We start from the raw sequence: 21,170 nt of genomic DNA, 5'->3' as shown, positions 1-21,170 counted from the left end.
AGCAGAGTGACTAATACCACTAGCATGGCATCCATCCAATAACACGTCACCACTCAGCAGTAATTCCGCCTGTCCACATTCATTTCTTCTAGGAAAAAATATGCAGACAAAGCTTGATATATGCAAATGTGAGAAAATATGCTAAATGAAGGAAAATTCACGTCAAGACTGTTCTCATTGTAAGACAATCAGTACCACCTCATTTCTCCAAAAATGAAGTTCTCCTAAGCAGGCAAGTATCAAATGGTAATCCTTCCATTCACTTTTAAAGATGTGATAGCGTACAAAAGAAAGGTTGTGCGTTTATTGATTTTATTATTGCATTCCCTGCTTTCAGCATTGCTATTTTTATACTGTTTTGGCCAAGTGGAAATTGCCATTTTTAACTTATTTAATCAAAGAAGTCCAAGTAATTAAAAGGAGGAGGAGGATAGCAAAGCTCTTTTGGCTGTACTTTTCATGTGGATCACAGGAGTGCAGTTCTGCACAATTGCGACCTGTTTTCAGTTGACAGCGGGCTAAAACCCGATGTCGGCTGATGTCTCTCAGTCCGTCCAGGCTGGGGAAAGATCAGGTGAAAGTCCGGATTCACCCTGAATCCTAGAGCAGCACCTAGCTCAGCCTTTACTGAGCCAGCGATCCCTCCCTTTCCACAGCCCAGTGTCCCAGTGAATGAGGGGGGGGGGGGGGGGTTGGCAGAGCACACAGTGGTGACTGACAGTCAGTGCTCTCTGCTCAGGGCGGCAGTGAGAACTCCGTGATCAGCAGTCATGTGATCGCTAAATTCTCACACTTAGAGCCAGTGGGGGGACAGAGGCAGCATCAGACCGATGCTGCATCCAGGTAAGTGGGATGGGGGGGGGGGGGGGGACTTCTCTTTTAAATGGTTACATGTCCAGAAGCAAGCACTTTGTTAACTTCAGTTTACTAAATAATAAGCAGCAACTTTTTCCTATTACAAGGGAAGTTTTCACTAAAGGGCCTAATCAATCTACCTGCACGCTAAAACACTTAGCCCTGGTTCACAATGATGCGTTTTCAATGCGAATTCTGCACCGCATCAGAATTGCACCCCATTCATGCGAACTGCTGCGGGTGTGTATGTCAAGTTAACAACATCCCGAAAGCGGTCCGCAAAACGCAGTGCGATGTGCAGAATGGGATCGCATAGATGTGAATACCTATGTGATCAGATTCTAGTGCGGACCCAAAAAAGGGTCCTGCAAATTTTGGGTGTGGTGTGAATAGAGCCATACAAAAAGTATGGTTCCAATCGCACCGCACACAAATCACATGCAGTGCAGTTCCTGTGCGAATCACATGCAATATTCCGCACATATGTGAACCCAGGCTCAGTGGTATGTCCCATTTCAGCACATCATACTGTTGATATTTTTTTAAAATGTACACTTCATTCAGTCGGTGCGGTGACCCACGGGAGTTGATTTACTCAAAGCAAATAGTCTGTGCATTGCAAGTGCAGTTGCTCCCAATCTGAAGGGAAGCTCTGCTGATTTTTATCATCCAATTATGTGCAAGAAAAAATGCTGTTTTTTATTTTCCACTGACATTGTACAATCTAAAGTCCTTAACTCACATTCATACATACACATGCTAGGGACAATTTAGACAGGAGCCAATTAACCTACCAGCATGTCTTTGGAGTGTTGGAGGAAACCGGAGTACCCGGAGGAAACCCATGCAGGCATAGTACTGCCAGGCAGAAGTGCTCACCATTTAGCAACTGTGCTGCCCACTTATCCCTATCCACGTGAACAGTAAAGTTTTTGCAGCTTGCTGGAAAATTCCCTTAAGCAGTTCTTGGCCGTTTATTAAGTAGTTCATAATAATTAACTTATAAATGCAAATATTAGTTCAGCCACATAAGCCGCCCTCTAACCCCTCGTGTGCTGTTTGTTGTTGCTGTACTGTTTCATGTATTGTCCCCCCCTCTATTGTACAGTGCTGAGCAAACCCTTTGGCGCTATATAAACTCGATGTAATAATAATAATAATAATAAGCCAGACAAAATGTACCAGTCTAATGTCAACATGAGTGCGAGTCCCACCCACAAAACAGAAGAGAAATTAGGTTGTCAGTTCATGAACGGTCTATGTACTCAGAGATGAAATTCCCGGCCTCATACAGGGTCAAATTCCGTTCATGATAAATTGTAATCCTTGTTTATACATTAAATATTCAGGAGGGATGGACTCCCAAAGGTAATTTAAACATTTGTGAAGCAAAAACTTTTTTCAGAAATAGAAGACAGAAGCCCGCAATAAATTATTTAGAAATAAAAGCAGCCATCACGCATTCAATTATTTTGGATGCATCATCCAATCAGTCTATGGGCAGCACTGGAAACTAACACTGCAAATATTGGGAGATCAGAAAATCTCCAGGATAAACAATTTTTTCTACACAGTTCATCTGCTAGTCTAACGCAGGCCAAAGACGGATCGTTTATCGGACAAATTTTTAGCCGAAAAACAAAAAATCGGTCATTCTGTTGCCACCAATGCTTACGAAAATCAGCCGTTTTTAGTAAATTTTCCAGCATGACCGATAAATGAAACGAGGAGGAACCGCGAAAATCGGCCGACGACATTGCCACACGAATATCGGCCAATTATTCTTTTGGACGAAAATTCGTCCAATAAACAAACCATCTATGCCCTGCATTAGTCCAACACAAAAGACCAGTTATCCAAAAATCCCCATTACATAGAATTCAAACCCTTGGAATTACCAGGAATTTTCTTAGATATGCATGTCAGCTATTTGCCAGAACTAACATATGGAAGCCATCATTGTTTGCTTTATTATAAATCTTTCTGTACATAAGCAGCTTGAAACCCACCTCCAGCCAGAGCCCAGCACTCAGCCTAAAGCCAGCCATACATGGATCGAATCTTGGCCGGTTGAGCAGGGACTGGGTGATTTTCATAATTTATGGGCAGGCTGGTTGTACTAAAGTCAATCCATTGATCAATTCAGTACAACCAGCCTGCTGGAGTTTTTGCATGAGAACTGCTGGTGGCTATAACCATTAGCTGTGATCACTGTATTCTGCCAGCGGGAAGGCTTCCTTCCAGCAGAATACAATAGCTCTGTGGGAAAGATTCCTCCATCAAAACTGTGTTGATGGATGGAAATCAGCAATTTTCTTTTCCTTCCAACCATGGAAAAAAATTGTATAATCTATGGCTACTAAAGCACTGTAAACAATAGCAGTTAATTGCATTTATTAAACATTATTCCCTGACCAGCTCATATATACTGCATACTAGTTTTTGAACCAAATAATTTTATAAGCAATAGCAAGAGAACCAAAATTTGATTTCTTTCTTTTTCCAAAAAAATTGTGACAAAAAATTCCAACTTGGGAAAAAAAACTCAATGTCTCCTACTACATACCATTGACTGTCTACTTTCCAAAAGGGGTCATTTGGGAGGTATTTGTACTGTCCTGGCACTTTAGGGCCTCAAGAATTGAGATTGGCCATCAGTACATAAGGATTTTCAAATATTCATATACCATAGTTCAATAGATTTTATAAAACTTTCACACAGGCTAAATTTACATCGACTTGGGGTATTTTTACCAAAGAAATAAAGCAGAGTACATTTTGACCAAGAAAGATTATTAGCAAAATTGTATAACAGTAACTAAGAAAAACACTCTTTTTTTAAATTTCATTTTCAGTATTTTTTTTATTTATATAGCAAGGAAAAAAAAACCATGGTGATTACATACCGCCAAAAGCTCTATTTGTGTGAAATAAATTAATTTAATTTGGCTACAGTGTGGCATCACAGAGCAATTGCCAGCTAAAGTAGCACAGTGCTGAATGCCCTGGCCATGCAGGGGGTATAAACTTCTGGAGAGCAAGTAGTCAAAGTATATATGAACCCTCACTTTATAATAATACCCATTCAGTTTAAATTAGAAATGAAAGGCAAAACACACACATATGCACACACACATACATACCGGTGTGTGTGTATATATATATATATATATATATATATATATATATATATCTATCTATCTATCAAAAACTGTGCTTGGATAATATACACAAAATGAAAACTTGAAACAAAATATAGAAAAGCTGCTTGCATAAAAAGGCAAATATAAATTAAAAACGAAGAAAATGCAGCGCTAATCTATAACAAAATAGATAATCACAAAGTCCAAATAATCAAATAGATTTTTATAAATTGCACGAAAAGGAGTTTGGCACCATCCACCATCACCGAGGCACCTGAATGAATAAGCCCCTTACCGGACGTTCTGACCAAAACACACCAGTCAATATACGCAGCCCAAAAGAGGGAACAAAAGTTTAGATGATAAAGCTGACAATCCTCCCAAGGATAAGGTTCACTCTTCCTCTTATGAGATCCTCGAAAAGCCAGAAAAAGGACTCCCATCCAGTAATCAAACAAAGGATGTAAAAAGAACACCATTCATAGTGTAGTAATTTGATAATATTGCAAACCAATTTAATACAAGTTCCACGTACATCAATATGTCTAGTTACCAGCATTAAACAAAGTTTCCAACCAAAAAGATGGCCGCCATCCCTTCAGAACGCGGTGACGTCACATGCTGAAGCTTCACCCAACACGTTCATCATCCAATTTTCCCCCCTATTTATAAAAGTGATTACATACCCTCAGTTCTCAACTGCATAGGAAGAGCAGGTAGGAGAAACAGCAGCACACTGATCTTCCTAGTGAAGGATGGGAGGGGGTTGTGTCAGCTCAAGTCTGATCATTGGGAGACAGCAGGCTGAGTTCCAGAACAGCCAGAAAACCACACTGTGCTCTCATGCCCAGCAAGGTAAGTTTTTAATAGGAAAGCAGAGATACTTGCAGGAACACCAGGAATTTCACACAAAAGAAGCAATACAAAGAGAACAGGATACTTTTCATGCAAGTATATGATACAACAGGCTCATATCAAGAATATGAAATGTTGGATTTACATATTCTTGAACAGCATGGCAGAAGCATCCAAAATACAGTGCTATTAGAATGAAAGTTTCCAGGGCCTTATGTCCATAATAAAAGCACTTCTTTATTCGGCTACAGAGAAAACCCCAAATAATGTGGCTCAGTAGTTGTGCAGTAATCTGCAATGTGTATAAGAGCTTTTATATGCCAGCTTCACACATTTTGCACAACAAGCCCTTAGAACTAAACACTTCTGAGAAATAGTCAAAACAGCATGAAATGAGCGTCTGTGTGTACCTCCTGTTTAGTCAATGAACCTTCGGATTTTGTGGCATGCAGCCTTGTGGATCCATTCTATTGTATATGCAGATCTTCATTTACATGTTTGGGTTGAAGTGTTACTAAATCCAACACCGTGATATTAGCAAAGCCTGGACTCCCCATCCAGCACTCCCAATAAAGGGTTTTAGGAAATGCACTAGGATGACCCATCACCCATTTCAATATGTACAGAACAGGAGAAGACCTGCAGCAATGCACAGTAAATTTCCTCCATAGTTTACTGATGATCTGAAACAGGTTTTTCCCTTCTCCTGAACTGGAATTCATTTGAAAACAATGTTTTCCAAAACAACCTAAAGTATTAAAGCTGTCTAACAAGTAAATAAGGGTTAGAACAAGAGTTGGCAACATTTTCCACATGCAGTCAATTTAAAAGTATTAGACAACCAGTATGCCAGTGGAGAATTATGAACCGTAGACCTCAGATCAGCCTCAGTTCATGTATCTCAGAAACGCAGGGGCTGCTGGTTCATACCTACAGCTGGGGGTTCCCCTAGGAGGAAGAAGGGGGTAGGTGGACAGGCATCTTCCGGTAATGAGGGTGGTAGCTGCCTGAACGTCATGGATCCCAGGTGAGCCTTTCTGAAACATCAAGGAGGTGGGTGGGGTGCAGATGCAGAGGGGTAGATCAAGCTTTGTAAATGAAAGCCTAGTGAGCTGCCAATTACAGCGCAGGGCAGCAGCTCTGTATTTGTAGGAGTAGGGGCCCATTGGAAAATCCACCAGTGGACCAGCCGGAGCCTGTGCACATGCCACATGACAATCTTCTGGGTGCCACGAAAAATACAAGTGTGCCTGCCCTGGCATGTTTGACTTACATTGCCTATCCCTGGGTTTGACTATCAGGCCTAGATTACAAGAACTGTTTTATTTGTTTGAGGAGCATGCTATTTGGTGTATTCTATAAACGCATGAGTCATTTGGTATTTTAACTAGCTTTACAAAAGAGAAAGCATGGTTAGACAATCCCAGGAATATGTACGGTGTGTGTGTGTGTGTGTATATAGTTTATAGCTTTCACCAACTCCTTAAAAGTTCTTGTAGTTGAATTATACAGCTGAACTATACCAATCAGCTATAACTTTCTGACCATCAACCTAATATTGAGTAAATTCCCCTTTTGTCTCCAAAACAGCCACTTTTGCTGCCTAAACAGCCCCTGGCCCTGTGGACCCCACTGGACCTCTGAAGGTAAACTGTGATTTCTGGCACCAAGCCATCAGTAGCAGACCTTTTAAGTGCTAGAAGTCATTACTTGGACTGCCATGGTTTGGACTTGTTTTTCCAGCACATCCCAAAGATGCTTGATTGGAGATATCTGAGGAATTTGGAGGCAACGTCAACACCTCAAACGCTTTGTGTTCCTCAAAGCATTCTTGAACCATTTTTTTCAGTGTGGGAGGGCACATTATCCTGAAGAAACAGGCCACTTCCATTATGGAATACAATTTCCATGAAGGGGGTACACTTGGTCAGCTGTAATGTTTAAGTAGGTGGTGCATGTCAAGCAACATCCACATAAATGGCAGTACCCAAGGTTTTCCAGCAAAACATTGTCCAAAGCCTCACACTGCTTCTGCTGGCGTTTCTTCTTCCCATAGTGCATCCTGGTGCCATCTCTTCTCAAGGTAAATGACACACATGCACCCGGCCATCCTCATGATGGAAAAGAAAAGTGATTCATCAGACCTGCCCACCTTCTTCCATTGCTCTGTTGTCCAGTTTTGATATGCCCACCCTGAAAGGTCTGTGGCCATGCAACCCTATACACAGAACACTGCTATGCCCATTTTTTTGCTTTCAACACATCACCTTCAAGGAGAACAGGTTTACTTGCTGCTTAATATATCCCACCAACTTTCAGATGTCATTGTAATGAGATAATTAATGTTGTTCACTTAACCTGTCAGTCAAAGTTACGGCTGATCGATGTATATCCCCTTTTCCACACATGAAGTGAAGAACAATTGTACAATAACTGCTAACAAACTCCTTATCTAAAGACAAACAAACGAAACCAGTGCTCAACTCCTCATGCAGACCAAAGAAAATTCAGAATGCCAAACGAAGAGGTGCTGCCCTTCAAAGATCGGGGAATCTGGACACCGGTGAACAAAAGAGCTCTGAGGAAGGGGGTTTGTCTCCTGAAACGTGTCAGCTTATCCCTATCAAGGGCACAGCATTATTGACTGTCTTTGAGGACTACATAATTTGCTTTTATTTCCTTTGGTTTGTGAGTATACATTTGTCTACACAATAAATACGTGGTGTGCCACGGTAATGCACGATGAGAGTGCGCCCTTGTCTGCTTTTGTTCACCAAACTCCTTATCTACTATAAACCTATGAAAATGATTTTGGCTTAAAAAGATTTTTTTTACATAACATAAAAAATGTCCTCAGAGTGCCTTGGCAAGAAGTAAACCTAGGAATTCTAGTATCTTAGGCACACAAGTTTGAAATTACATCCCTCCCTAAAATCTAAAAAATATTTAAATTGGGACAGAAGAGTATAACTACATGGATCTTCACTTTGTCTGCTGGCTGGGGCTGCCCTGGATTCAGCATGCCTTCTGGCTACAAGCCAAAAAAAAGACAAAAGATGGTAATGTGGGCCAGCTTGTAGAAATCTGCTCAATCATAACTTTGAGCCTGGGTTCACACTGATGCAGTCTGGAATTTGCAGCGTTTTCTGTGCGAATTCCGCACTGCATCAGAATCGCACCCCATTCATTCGAACCACTGCGGGTGTGTATGTCAAGTTAACAACACCCTGAAAACAGTCCGCAAAACGCGGTGCGATGTGCAGAATCGGATCGCATGGGTGTGAATACCCATGTGATCCGATTCTAATGCGGACCCAAAAAAGGGTCCTGCAACTTTTTGGTGGCACAATGTTTAGGTAAAAGCCCCCCAGTTATAGGAAATGTTATTTCAGATAGACAATCCATTGTTTATGGGCACTCACTGGCAAACACTGTGAAAAACCAACACTCTATAAAACACAAAGCACTTAAAGTGTTAGTTCACCCAGAAAATCTGTAATGGTGACCTAACACGGGACCCTCTCCCCACATCCTGGTCCCACTCTACTTGTTTTCCGCAAGCTGCTCCACCCACCCGAGGATTTGAAATACCCGCTGCTCTTTCTCCTCTCCGTCTAGTGCTGCCAGGATGGACCAGATGGATTCTAATTGGTCAGCAATGTCATATGGATGGCACTTAAGATTATTACTAATCTTTTCAACAGGTATTATTAGCCTTCGTGAAACACACCACAAGTTACTATAGGAGTAGCCCATCTAGAGCTTCCCAGCAATGGTGCAGGCTACTTTGAGATATCGTGCTCAGTGCCTAACCCATAGTCAGAATAGTAAGTACGAACATTTACAACTCCAACCCTGCATTATACTATTCAAGTACAAATACAAATGTATTCCAAGATTAGTTTGCAAAGCCAAAAGATACATGTGGACTCAATGATCGGTTTATAGTTGGATCTTGCTGGAGGGTTGGGAATTAGCAGAGCATCCATCAGCAGCTAGTTGACACATCAACGATCAATCATTGAGTCCATATGCACTCTATCTTTGTTGCATCTGTTTAGGCCCTGATGAAGAGAGCGGAGCTACAGCTCCCGAAACGTGTTTGTTTTGAAAACGATTGTTGGCTAGTATTTTGACCTCACCATCACAATGGCAGTTCTAAATTTACTTTACTACAATCCAGAGTCACAGTGGAAGCCTCAATGTACAGAAGTAGTCAGCAATATTCAGACTCTATTGTTCTAAAAAGCACAACTTGGCCTATACACATTTCCTGAGACTTAAAGTAGAACTCTAGAAATCCTCCCTCTCCATCCCCAGTATATTAGAAGAAAAAAAACTGCCAAACATCTTCACTTTCCCTCTTCACACTCCACTGATGTCCCTGACTTATTTATTTGTCCAGTAATAGTGTTCCTCCTCAGGACAGGACTACAATCTGTGTCATGCTTCCACTTGTGAGCCCATTCTGTCCTTTTTACCACCCATCTCGCAAGCTGGGCTCACAGTACTCTAGAACTAAGCAGCATTATGTGAATGCCACCCAGAATAGAATGAATGCCACCTCCCTGCTGTCACCGCAAGAGAGAGAAGAATCTGAAGGGAACTCACTGGATTGGTAAGAAAAGTTTAAGAAAAAAAAAAAAGGCATGTATTGGAGGGGTATAAAAAAAAAAAAAATACGGAGGGGGTCTTGGGAAAATGGTGGGGGTGGGGAAATGGTGGTGGTGACATGCTTGGTGTTTTGCTTTTAGCTCCCATTCAGACTTGAGCATTTTTCTGTTCATTTTCCTAAGCCTATGTAGAATCCCATATTTCACATCTGAGGTTTACAACCACTTAACGGTTTTCTCCCAGAGCTGAGCGAGGGAAGGAGAGGAATTCTTCAGGCATAAAAACACACGTATCACGAGTTTACAAGTGTTGAAGTACAGTACATAGCATGAAAAGTATATGAACAAAAAAGCACATGTGCGCTCATTCACTCTATGCTAAAAAAAGAGTAAACTTAATCCATGTCGCCATGCTTTATTTTTACTGAGAAATCACTTTGAAAAACACCCCCTAGCATTTCTGGCTGTGGCCATCTTGAGTAAGGGCAGATGATTCATGTAGCATTTACTTCCTGGAATCCATCTGCCCTTAGCTCAGGCATGACGGCAGGAAGGTGTACTTAGCTGAGAAAACCCCTTCTCTCCCCCTGAAGACTCCTGGGATGTGTGACATAATTTGCCTAGGCATGGAAACTAGGAAGTAACTAAAGAAATGTAAAAAAAAAAACTGTTTAAAACAAGTAAATACAATAGACTTTCCTATATATATTTACTAATGGTAGGCATAAGGATTCAAAATAGTCAATGTTGAATGAGAGAGTGAAGTTCCACTTTACAAATGAATGAAGTCATGTTTTGTGGTGCTCAGATGCAGTGTAGTTCTGCTTTAAATAGTTCATTTGGCTCACACATACCATTTCCATTACACACTGACAGCTGCTGTGTGTACTGCAATGTGCTATAGTAGCAGTGCTGTGTTCTACCGGCCAAACATGGGTCAAAATTCAACCGATTTTTTTGTCCGAAAATAATCGGCCGATTTTCGCTCTGTTAGTGGGTCAATGACACCGGCCGATTTTCGTGGTTCCTCCCATTTTTGGTGATCGAGCATGTTGGAAAATTCATGAAAAATGACCGATTTTCAACTCAATGATAGTGAAATTGTACGATCGTTTTTCTGAAAAGAATATGCGCATGAGCATATTCTTTTGACCTGGCAGGAATAGACGTTTCGCCTGTTATATGGGGTGAACTTTAAGACTTGGTTGGCCGATTTTCTAAATCATTGATGGCACCATCAGATTATTGAGTGAACAATGTTTTTGATTTTCGGACGAAAAATCGTTCGGAATTCGACCCATGTATGGCCTGCATTCCTGCAGTAGTACAGGCGACTTTCCCTCTGCTGCCAGAACTAGTCAGGCCGAGTGCTTCTCTTCCAATCAGGAGAAGTCCTGTATTTATATTAATGAACACAAATCTTCCTCTGATTGGCTGAGGCGAAAATAGTGATGTCACCCGCCCGTGATTCCCCCCCCCCCTTCCTCCATCAATCTGTCAATTAGAGGAAGCCTTGTCTTCATTGATAAAATACAAGGCTTCTCCTGAATGGTGGTGAAGCACTCAGGCCAACTCTGTTTAGTTCTGGCAGCTGATGGGAAGTTGCTGATATTGCTGTATACTGTACAGTACATCGCAGTGCACACAGCAGCAGCATCAGTGTGTCATGAAAATAGTTCATTTGGGCCAGCTTGGCCAAAACAGACTATTTAAGGCTAGGTTCACACCTATGCAGGCTGCTTTTGCACCGTTTTTCAATTGCATTTTCGATGCATTTTTTTTTTTCATTTTGTAACATTTTTCTTGTTGCTAGGCAGATTTAGAACGCAAAAGCATCAAGAACGCAATACATGCTTTTCTGCAGCATTTCCATTGAAGTCTATAGAAACAAAAAGGCAACTTTTTGCAATCAAAAAAGTCCCTGACCCTTTCCAAAAAAAGCACTGGGTGAAAATGCACAGGTGTGAACATGCCCCATAGGAAAGCATGTTAAATGGATTGTACTGCGTTTCTACAAAACGCTGCAGAAAACGCTTAGGTGTGAACCTATGGTAAAGTGAACGGAAAGCTGGAATTCTATGAGGTTGTAGGTAGCTCCAAGACTCAACATTGAACTTTCAACCTGGGTGCAAGGAAGGAGGAGAGATGTTTACCACCTCCCGTCCAGCCCATGTATATAAACGGCCAGACGGTGGCAGTGCAGGGTCGGGTAACCGTTTATAAACGGCCTCCCTGCACCCTGCTTATGCGCGCTCCCTGGGAGCGCGCAGCACCGCGATCCGGTGCCCGCTGTGTCCTCCGGACAGTGGAACACCGGTTGTTGGACGGGACCTCCGTGCGAGGTCCCAATCATGTGATCACTGATTGGCCAATCAGTGATCACATGCAGAGTAGTAAGCAAGATGTCACTTGTGACATCATTGCTTACTACGTGTGAAATCTGTGAATGATCACAGAGGTCACATGGTACAAGGCTATTCACAACAGCCTTGTACCATGTGACAAGCTGTGACCAATCACAGCTCACACAGCAGTTCTCAATGGCTGCAAGAATGCAGTCAGAGAAAAGGAGAAATGATTGCTTTTACAGCCTTTATGGGTATAAAAGCAATCAGTTTAAAAAAAAAATAAAATTTTCATCACCCCCCACTAGTACAGTGTCACCATGGTGACACTGTTCTGCTAGGGTGACAGTATGTAAAAAAAATAAATAAATAAATAATAATATATAAAATTAAAAAAAAAAAAGTTTAAAACTTATCATTTTTGGTTATAAACTAATTTGTTTTTTTTTACTAAAAAGATAAACGGAATATATTTTGGCCAAGATTTATGATGAAATACTATTTATTTGCAAAATTTTATAAGAAAAACACTTTTTTTCAAAATTTTTGGACTTTCATTTACATAGCAAAAAAAAAAATAACAATCCCAGTGGTGAATTAATACCACCAAAATAAAGCTTTGTCTGTCTCAAAAAAATGCTAAAAACATTCATATGGGTACAGTGTTGCATGACTGCGCAATTGTCATTCAAAGTGTGATAGCACTGAAAGCTGAAAATTGGCCTGGACAGGAAGGGGGTGAAAGTGTCCGGACTGGAAGAGGTTAAAGAAAACCGGGACTACGGTCATGTTTAAATTCAGCATGGCACAACACAAAGCAAACACTAAGCACTAGTTAGCGCCTTATTTACAGATCTATTATTTACAACATGCAATGTTTTGTTATGGTGTCTTTTACTGTAATTATGTATAACATTATTTGGAAAATAAAACTCAATAACATTATAAATGTCAGCCCTTAAAGGAAATTTAAGCCAAAACATTTTTTTTTCAATTTTAGATACGCTAGCGAAGAGTTAAAAGTGCCGTTATCACATTACGAAGATTTTCCATCACTTCCTGTCCTGTATACACAGCAGGAAGTGAGAAGATATCTTCCCAATGTCAGGGACATCCCCTTTCAGTCAGTTGTCATGGAACAAGTGTCCCCATTGGAAGATTTCCTCTCTATTCCTGTTCTAGTTGCAACTCAAACATTTGAAAAATCAGCCTCACTTTTCTCCGAGTGACATTGATCAGGACAACTGGAGAGAGCAAACCTAACAAGGACACAAACCGCAAGAAAAACTGACAGTGGTTCTAACTCCTCACCCACTCAAATCGATCAAATCTAAAAAGAAAGTTTCCTAATATATGTAAACCACCACACCTTATAAAACAACTCATTTTGTTTAACATGTGTGTATAGATACATATTAAAAAAAAAAATAAAATACAACACACAACAAAACGTTTTTCCCCTTTTATAAAGGTCATCACATGCCCTCTGTTCTCAGCAGCATAAGAGCTGTGTGGGGGGGGGGGAGAAAGAGCAGCACACTGATCTTCCCAGTGAATGACTTGGGGGGGGGGGGGTTGTGTTTGGTTGGTGAGGGTCAGGACAAGTCTGATCAATGGAGTAGAGCAGGCCACTTTCCCAGCACAGCTAGGGAACTGACCACGCTGTCTTCTCCTGCCCAGTGTGGTCAATTTTTAATAGGTAAGCAGAGGGACTGGCAGGAACTCCAGGAATTTCACACATAGGAAGCAATACAAAGAAAACAGGGTACTTTTTCATACAAGTACATGGTACAGCAGGCACATATCAGGAATAGGAAATGTTGGGTTTACATATTCTTTAAGGGCTCCTTATACTGGTGTTAGAGGGGGTTCTGCAGGTAGTGAGGTGGCGATATGTTACCTCTTCACCTGCATTTTAACCCCCTAAAAGCTCTTACCACCACGCAGCATATCAATTGAAACAGCGGGGATCATTTTTGCCACAATGTGAAGCATTGTGGCTATAGCACCCCATGAGTATGCCTTTTGCAGTTTAAAAGGAAAGGGGTGGGGATGGTCGGTAAAAATGAAGCTCAACCACATTATTTTATGGCCTCCCCTAACCAAAAATGATCATAGAGGTTGGGATGTCTTTAGACCGCATCCTTTTGTATAAGCCATTCTGTTACCAACCATATTAAGTGACTATTACTTCAGAACCAACAGTTCTACTATTGCACCATTCTAGTGTCCAGACAAAGCAAAAATTGGGGGAAATCAATACATTTCAGCAGCAGACATGTACAATGACAGCTATCCTATCAGGTTTAATCAAATCAAATGTTTAGGACCTGCACAGTAATTGACCAATCAAATCTTACTGCACATGACCCACAACAAGCTACGGCTACACTGGCCAATAAATCTCTGCTAATGACCACTACATTGCCCAGACCACATTAGTAGCACACAGATATAAATATGCTGGAAATGGAGACTCCACCAACAAATTCTCAATAGAAATGAAAGTAAATGGCCAGCGTAGCCCTAGTCTTCATCTGTACAGTGAATACCGCCCCCCACTTCCACAATACAGAATGTAACAAAAGACAAACCCTGTTTCATTGGTGGAACCAAAATAAAATGCTTCAAGAAGCACAAGCAGCCAATCAACTGTGCTTCAGATCAAAGAACATGCTGAACACGGGGAAGAAAGCAGAGTGACATAGTGGGCAGCTCACCATGCACGGTTTCAGTTTCATCGTTCAGTTATAGGACAGGGGGTGAGGAGACCTGCAAGTGAAAGTGAAATTGCAGCAGAGAAAGTCAGGTTCCCTAATGAGACAGACAGGACTGTGCTGGGTGACAGAGCTGTGTAAATCCTAATACAAACAAATCACTTGGCAGGTAATACAGCTCCGTTCTATGAACTGTATGCCTGGAGCTCAGTATTAAATAATCCTATAAATCTGTCAGTGTGTACAACATACAAAATGGGAAATATACAATAATAAAAGAAAATATAAAAGAATGAAAAGTAAGACTCATTATAAACCTTGATCGAGGCTTATACCAAAGTGTCAATAGAAATAGGAAATATAGAATTCCTACCTACCTAACATTTCTAATCAGTTTCTGACTCCTGGGCAATTCATTCCTTCTGCATCTAAAGAGTTCCTAGCAGTGACCAGCTGTACATGGATGTCAGGACATGTACAGTTCAGAGGGAAAGAAGACCCTGCTGTCCAGACTGGTATGGGGTGATGGGGTGTACAGCTCCATGTACATGGAAAGGATGCACTGCTGTCTGGACTGGTATATCCCTGTACATGGGTCTGTACACTCATACCAGTCCAGACAGTGGTGACATATATCCCTGTACATGGGTCTGTACACTCATACCAGTCCAGACAGTGGTGACATATATCCCTGTACATGGATCTGTACACTCATACCAGTCCAGAAAGTGGTGACATATATCCCTGTACATGGATCTGTACACTTCATACCAGTCCAGACAGTGGTGACATATATCCCTGTACATGGGTCTGTACACTCATACCAGTCCAGACAGTGGTGACATATATCCCTGTACATGGATCTGTACACTCATACCAGTCCAGAAAGTGGTGACATATATCCCTGTACATGGATCTGTACACTTCATACCAGTCCAGACAGTGGTGACATATATCCCTGTACATGGGTCTGTACACTCATACCAGTCCAGACAGTGGTGACATATATCCCTGTACATGGATCTGTACACTCATACCAGTCCAGAAAGTGGTGACATATATCCCTGTACATGGATCTGTACACTTCATACCAGTCCAGACAGTGGTGACATATATCCCTGTACATGGATCTGTACACTCATACCAGTCCAGACAGTGGTGACATATATCCCTGTACATGGGTCTGTACACTTCATACCAGTCCAGACAGTGGTGACATATATCCCTGTACATGGAGCTGTACACTTCATACCAGTCCAGACAGTGGTGAAATTTATCCCTGCACATGGAGCTGTACACTTCATACCAGTCCAGACAGTGGTGACATATATCCCTGTACATGGAGCTGTACACTCATACCAGTCCAGACAGTGGTGACATATATCCCTGTACATGGGTCTGTACACTCATACCAGTCCAGACAGTGGTGACATATATCCCTGTACATGGGTCTGTACACTCATACCAGTCCAGACAGTGGTGACATATATCCCTGTACATGGATCTGTACACTCATACCAGTCCAGACAGTGGTGACATATATCCCTGTACATGGAGCTGTACACTGATACCAGTCCAGACAGTGGTGACATATATCCCTGTACATGGAGCTGTACACTTCATACCAGTCCAGACAGTGGTGAAATTTATCCCTGCACATGGAGCTGTACACTGATACCAGTCCAGACAGTGGTGACATATATCCCTGTACATGGGTCTGTACACTTCATACCAGTCCAGACAGTGGTGACATATACCCCTGTACATGGGTCTGTACACTCATACCAGTCCAGACAGTGGTGACATATATCCCTGTACATGGAGCTGTACACTTCATACCAGTCCAGACAGTGGTGACATATATCCCTGTACATGGAGCTGCACACTTCATACCAGTCCATACAGTGGTGACATATATCCCTGTACATGGGTCTGTACACTTCATACCAGTGCAGACAGAGGTGACATATATCCCAGTATATGAAGCTGTGTACTTCATACCACAGTACCATATACTGTACATATATATCCGTACACATGGAACGTACATATGGCACAGCTCTCCAGACTATTAAAAAGTGCACAGTTCCATGTACAGGAAAAAAATCAATTGCTATTTTGACTGGTATACCCTGTACATGGGACTGTATCCTTTATATCAGTCCAGACAGTGGTGACATATACCCCTGTACATTTCACAGTAGTCTGGACAGTAGTGACATACCACCCCTGTACATGATCTGTACATTTCACAGTAGTCTGGACAGTAGTGACATACACCCCTGTACATGATCTGTACATTTCACAGTAGTCTGGACAGTAGTGACATACACCCCTGTACATGATCTGTACATTTCACAGTAGTCTGGACAGTGGTGACATATACCCCTGTACATGATCTGTACATTTCACAGTAGTCTGGACAGTGGTGACATATACCCCTGTACATGATCTGTACATTTCACAGTAGTCTGGACAGTGGTGACATATACCCCTGTACATGGAGATGTATACGTCATACCATTCCATAAGGCAGTGCGATATACATATATCCTTATATATGGAGTGTACACTTCATATGGCAATGCTCCCCAGACTGATATAAACTGTACAGATCCATGTAGGAAAATAAGGCACCTCTGTCCAGATTGGTATATCCCTGTACATGGAGAGGTACACTTCATACCAGTCTGGACAGTGGTGCCATACACATCTATATCCCTGTACTTGGAGAAGTACACTTCACAAGGCACCACTCTCCAGACTGGCATGAAGTGTACAGATCTATGTAGAGGTATAGATTACATCACTATCTGGAGTGTTATGTAGTATGCACTCCATGTACAGGGAATAATGGAACTGCTATCCAGACTGATATTAGGTGTACATGCCATGTACTGGGAGACATAAATATATAGGAAATGGCACATCTCTCCAAACCGGTATAAGGTGTACAGCTCCATGTACAGGGATACACAGCAGTATGGACTATATCTAGTGTACACTCCATGTAGAGGAAGAGATACAGATATATATGGCACCACTGGTATAAGGTGTACAGCTCCATATACAGGGATATATAGATATATATGGCAATGCTGTCGGAAATGGTGGGAGGTGTACACTCCATATTCAGATATATCACTGGGTGGCACTGCTCTCCAGACCACTATGGGGTGTACACTCCTTGTACATAGATTTCTTTTTTGCTGTGTGGGGTGTGAAAATCTACGTACAGATATAGAATACACACATCTATGGAGACAAATATAGATATGTTTGTCCTGTGTCCGGTGCGTTGGTGGGTGCACACTCCATGTACAGGGGGGTATAGATCTGTGTCCAGTGGAGGGTGCACACTCCATATACAGGGGGGGTATAGATCTGTGTCCGGTGGAGGGTGCACACTCCATGTACAGGGGGGTATAGATCTGTGTCCGGTGGAGGGTGCACACTCCATGTACAGGGGGGTATAGATCTGTGTCCGGTGGAGGGTGCACACTCCATGTACAGGGGGGTATAGATCTGTGTCCGGTGGAGGGTGCACACTCCATGTACAGGGGGGTATAGATCTGTGTCCGGTGGAGGGTGCACACTCCATGTACAGGGGGGTATAGATCTGTGTCCGGTGGAGGGTGCACACTCCATGTACAGGGAGGCATAGATCTGTGTTTGTTCGGTGGAGGGTGCACACTCCATGTACAGGGGGGTACAGATTTGTGTGTCCAGTGGAGGGTGCACACTCCATGTACGGGGGGGGTATAGAGCTCTGTCCGGTGGAGGGTGCACACTCCATGTACAGGGCTGTATAGATCTGTGTCCGGTGGAGGGTGCACACTCCATGTACAGGGCTGTATAGATCTGTGTCCGGTGGAGGGTGCATACTCCATGTACAGGGCTGTATAGATCTGTGTCCGGTGGAGGGTGCACACTCCATGTTCAGGGGGGTATCGATCTGTGTCCGGTGGAGGGTGCACACTCCATGTACAGGGGGGTATAGATCTGTGTCCGGTGGAGGGTGCACACTCCATGTACAGGGGGGTATAGATCTGTGTCCGGTGGAGGGTGCACACTCCATGTATGGGGGATATAGATCTCGGTGTCTGGTGGAGGGTGCACACTCCATGTACAGGGGGTATAGATCTGTGTCCGGTGGAGGGTGCACACTCCATGTACAGGGGGGTATAGATCTGTGTCCGGTGGAGGGTGCACACTCCATGTATGGGGGATATAGATCTCATGTCTGGTGGAGGGTGCACACTCCATGTACAGGGGGTATAGATCTGTGTCCGGTGAAGGGTGCACACTCCATGTACGGGGGGTATAGATCTGTGTCCGGTGGAGGGTGCACACTCCATGTACAGGGGGGTATAGATCTCTGTCTGTCCAGTGGAGGGTGCACACTCCACGTACAGGGGGGTATAGATCTGTGTCCGGTGGGGGGTGCACACTCCATGTACAGGGGGGTATAGATCTGTGTCCGGTGGAGGGTGCACACTCCATGTACAGGGGTATAGATCTGTGTCCGGTGGGGGTGGAGGGTGAGGACCCCAGACATGAGGTGTGGCAGGACTCGCACACACTGTCCCCGGTGAAGTCAGGCAGGATCCGGTAGCTGGGATCCCCGGTCAGTGCAGACTCACCCGGGCCGGGAAGCTGTGTGTCTCGCAGTGTCCGGCTGTAGTCCGCTCGCTCCGCTCTCCTCCTCTCCCGGCTCCTCTGTGTTCTGCGGAGCGCTGTCCGGGATCTTCTACTGCAAAGCTGGGGGCGCTCACGTGTAGATCGGTGAGGTACGAGGAGAGGCATCCCCGGCATCCCTCTACACGTGCCCCAGCCGTCTTGTGTCTGCCTGCCGCTAGGTGTCGCCACCAATGACAGCTCTCCTCAGAAATGTGTAGAAGGCAGTTGTGGAGTTCTGTTCTGTGCGGAGACTGAATCTGTAGTCAGATACACATGCTCAGTTTGGTGTGTATTGCTAGAGGTTTTTTTTTTCCTATGGAGAGTGCATGTGATCAGCACAGGGACAATCAGCACTGTCCAGAGGGTCAAGGGGTTTTGCATCCTTCTAGAGCAGAAAGAAAACTCCTCCTACAAGCTTTAACATGTGCTCAGCTGAAGTCACAGGACTGCTATATAATGCTGATGAGAAAAGGTATTTATCAGTTTATAATTACTGTAATATTTGCATTCCCATGTTGTGTGTACTGAGGGAGACCAGATATAGTGAATGCAGAGTCCTGGGAGACCGGATATAGTGAATGCAGAGTCCTGGGAGACCGGATATAGTGAATGCAGGGTCCTGGGAGACCAGATATAGTGAATGCAGGGTCCTGGGAGACCGGATATAGTGAATGCAGGGTCCGGGGAGACCGGATATAGTGGATGCAGAGTCCTGGGAGACCGGATATAGTGGATGCAGAGTCCTGGGAGACCGGATATAGTGAATGCAGGGTCCTGGGAGACCGGATATAGTGGATGCAGAGTCCTGGGAGACCGGATATAGTGGATGCAGGTTCCGGGGAGACCGGATATAGTGGATGCAGGGTCCTGGGAGACCGGATATAGTGAATGCAGGGTCCTGGGAGACCGGATATAGTGGATGCAGAGTCCTGGGAGACTGGATATAGTGGATGCAGGTTCCGGGGAGACCGGATATAGTGGATGCAGGGTCCTGGGAGACCGGATATAGTGAATGCAGGGTCCTGGGAGACCGGATATAGTGAATGCAGAGTCCTGGGAGACCGGATATAGTGAATGCAGGGTCCTGGGAGACCGGATATAGTGAATGCAGGGTCCTGGGAGACCAGATATAGTGAATGCAGGGTCCGGGGTTTAGTATCACTTTAAGATACAATGTAATACATATATTGTTTTTTTAAGAACAAACAAGGCTTTCTTTTTGTGAATATTTTCTTGCAACAATATTTTTTCAAAATCCTTAGACAATTAAAGGTAACAATTTTTTTTTTAAAAAATCACTTATTGTTTTTTGAGCAATGTCAGTTTAAAAATAAATAGTGTTATTGCATATAAAAAGTGCACATTTTATTCTGTAATTTGTCCTGTTTAAAATGACACTAAAATTACAATTCTGGTACAAAGCATTGCAAAGCTATTTACAAATGAAGTGCAGTATTTTTCGCTCCATAAGACGCACTTTTTTCCCCCAAAAAATGGGGGGAAATGTTTGTGCGTCTTATGGAGCGAATATGGAGAAGCCGGTCCTGTATTCCTCCCATCGCCGCTGTGTTGGAATACTCGGCTCTTCTGTGCAGCAGAACCTGCTCCTCAGTCCTACCTGTTCCTCATCCCTACCGGTGTCCTCATCACCTCATCATCTTCATTGTAGGTACCCAGCTGTGACAGCTTGCGGCTTCACAGCCAGGTGCCCACTGTCCATACACAAGAAGCGCTCTGCTGTGTGAATGGCTCCGTAGTCTTCTGGAACCTGTCACGTGTCCCAGAAGACTACAGGGAGAGAGGCGATCGCAGTGAAGTGGGAGCGGGTACCTGTCAAATTCGGGTACCCACCACCCCCCTGCTCCCCAAAGGTCTACAGTCTCTGGTCATCTCCTGTACTATGTCTGCAGTCTCTGGTCTATAGTATGTCCGCAGTCTCTGGTCATCTCCTGTACTGTGTCC

At 43.3% G+C, this 21,170-nt stretch overlaps 1 protein-coding gene and 1 long non-coding RNA gene across 2 annotated transcripts in view; one reads left to right on the top strand and one right to left on the bottom strand.

Annotated features, from left to right (window-relative positions):
- Positions 1 to 19,322, bottom strand: part of STXBP6 (syntaxin binding protein 6) — a 107,597-nt gene extending 88,275 nt beyond the window's left edge. The window contains exon 1 of the mRNA XM_089671278.1: positions 19,172 to 19,322. The gene's annotated coding sequence lies outside the window, so the exon portion shown is untranslated. The remainder of the gene's footprint in view (positions 1 to 19,171) is intronic.
- On the top strand, positions 732 to 7,599 carry LOC149467660 (uncharacterized). The gene is made up of 2 exons (XR_016311894.1): positions 732 to 843; positions 6,444 to 7,599. It is a non-coding gene; the product is annotated as an uncharacterized LOC149467660 (long non-coding RNA).
- Positions 19,323 to 21,170: the final 1,848 nt, after the last annotated feature.

This window comes from Staurois parvus, unplaced genomic scaffold, assembly GCF_062004578.1.
Source record: "Staurois parvus isolate SC_StPar_1 unplaced genomic scaffold, SC_StPar_1.0 ptg000104l, whole genome shotgun sequence".
NCBI classification, from domain to species: domain Eukaryota; kingdom Metazoa; phylum Chordata; class Amphibia; order Anura; family Ranidae; genus Staurois; species Staurois parvus.
The sequence above is the reverse complement of the archived record's forward strand: the minus strand, read 5'-3'. Positions and strand labels throughout refer to the sequence as shown.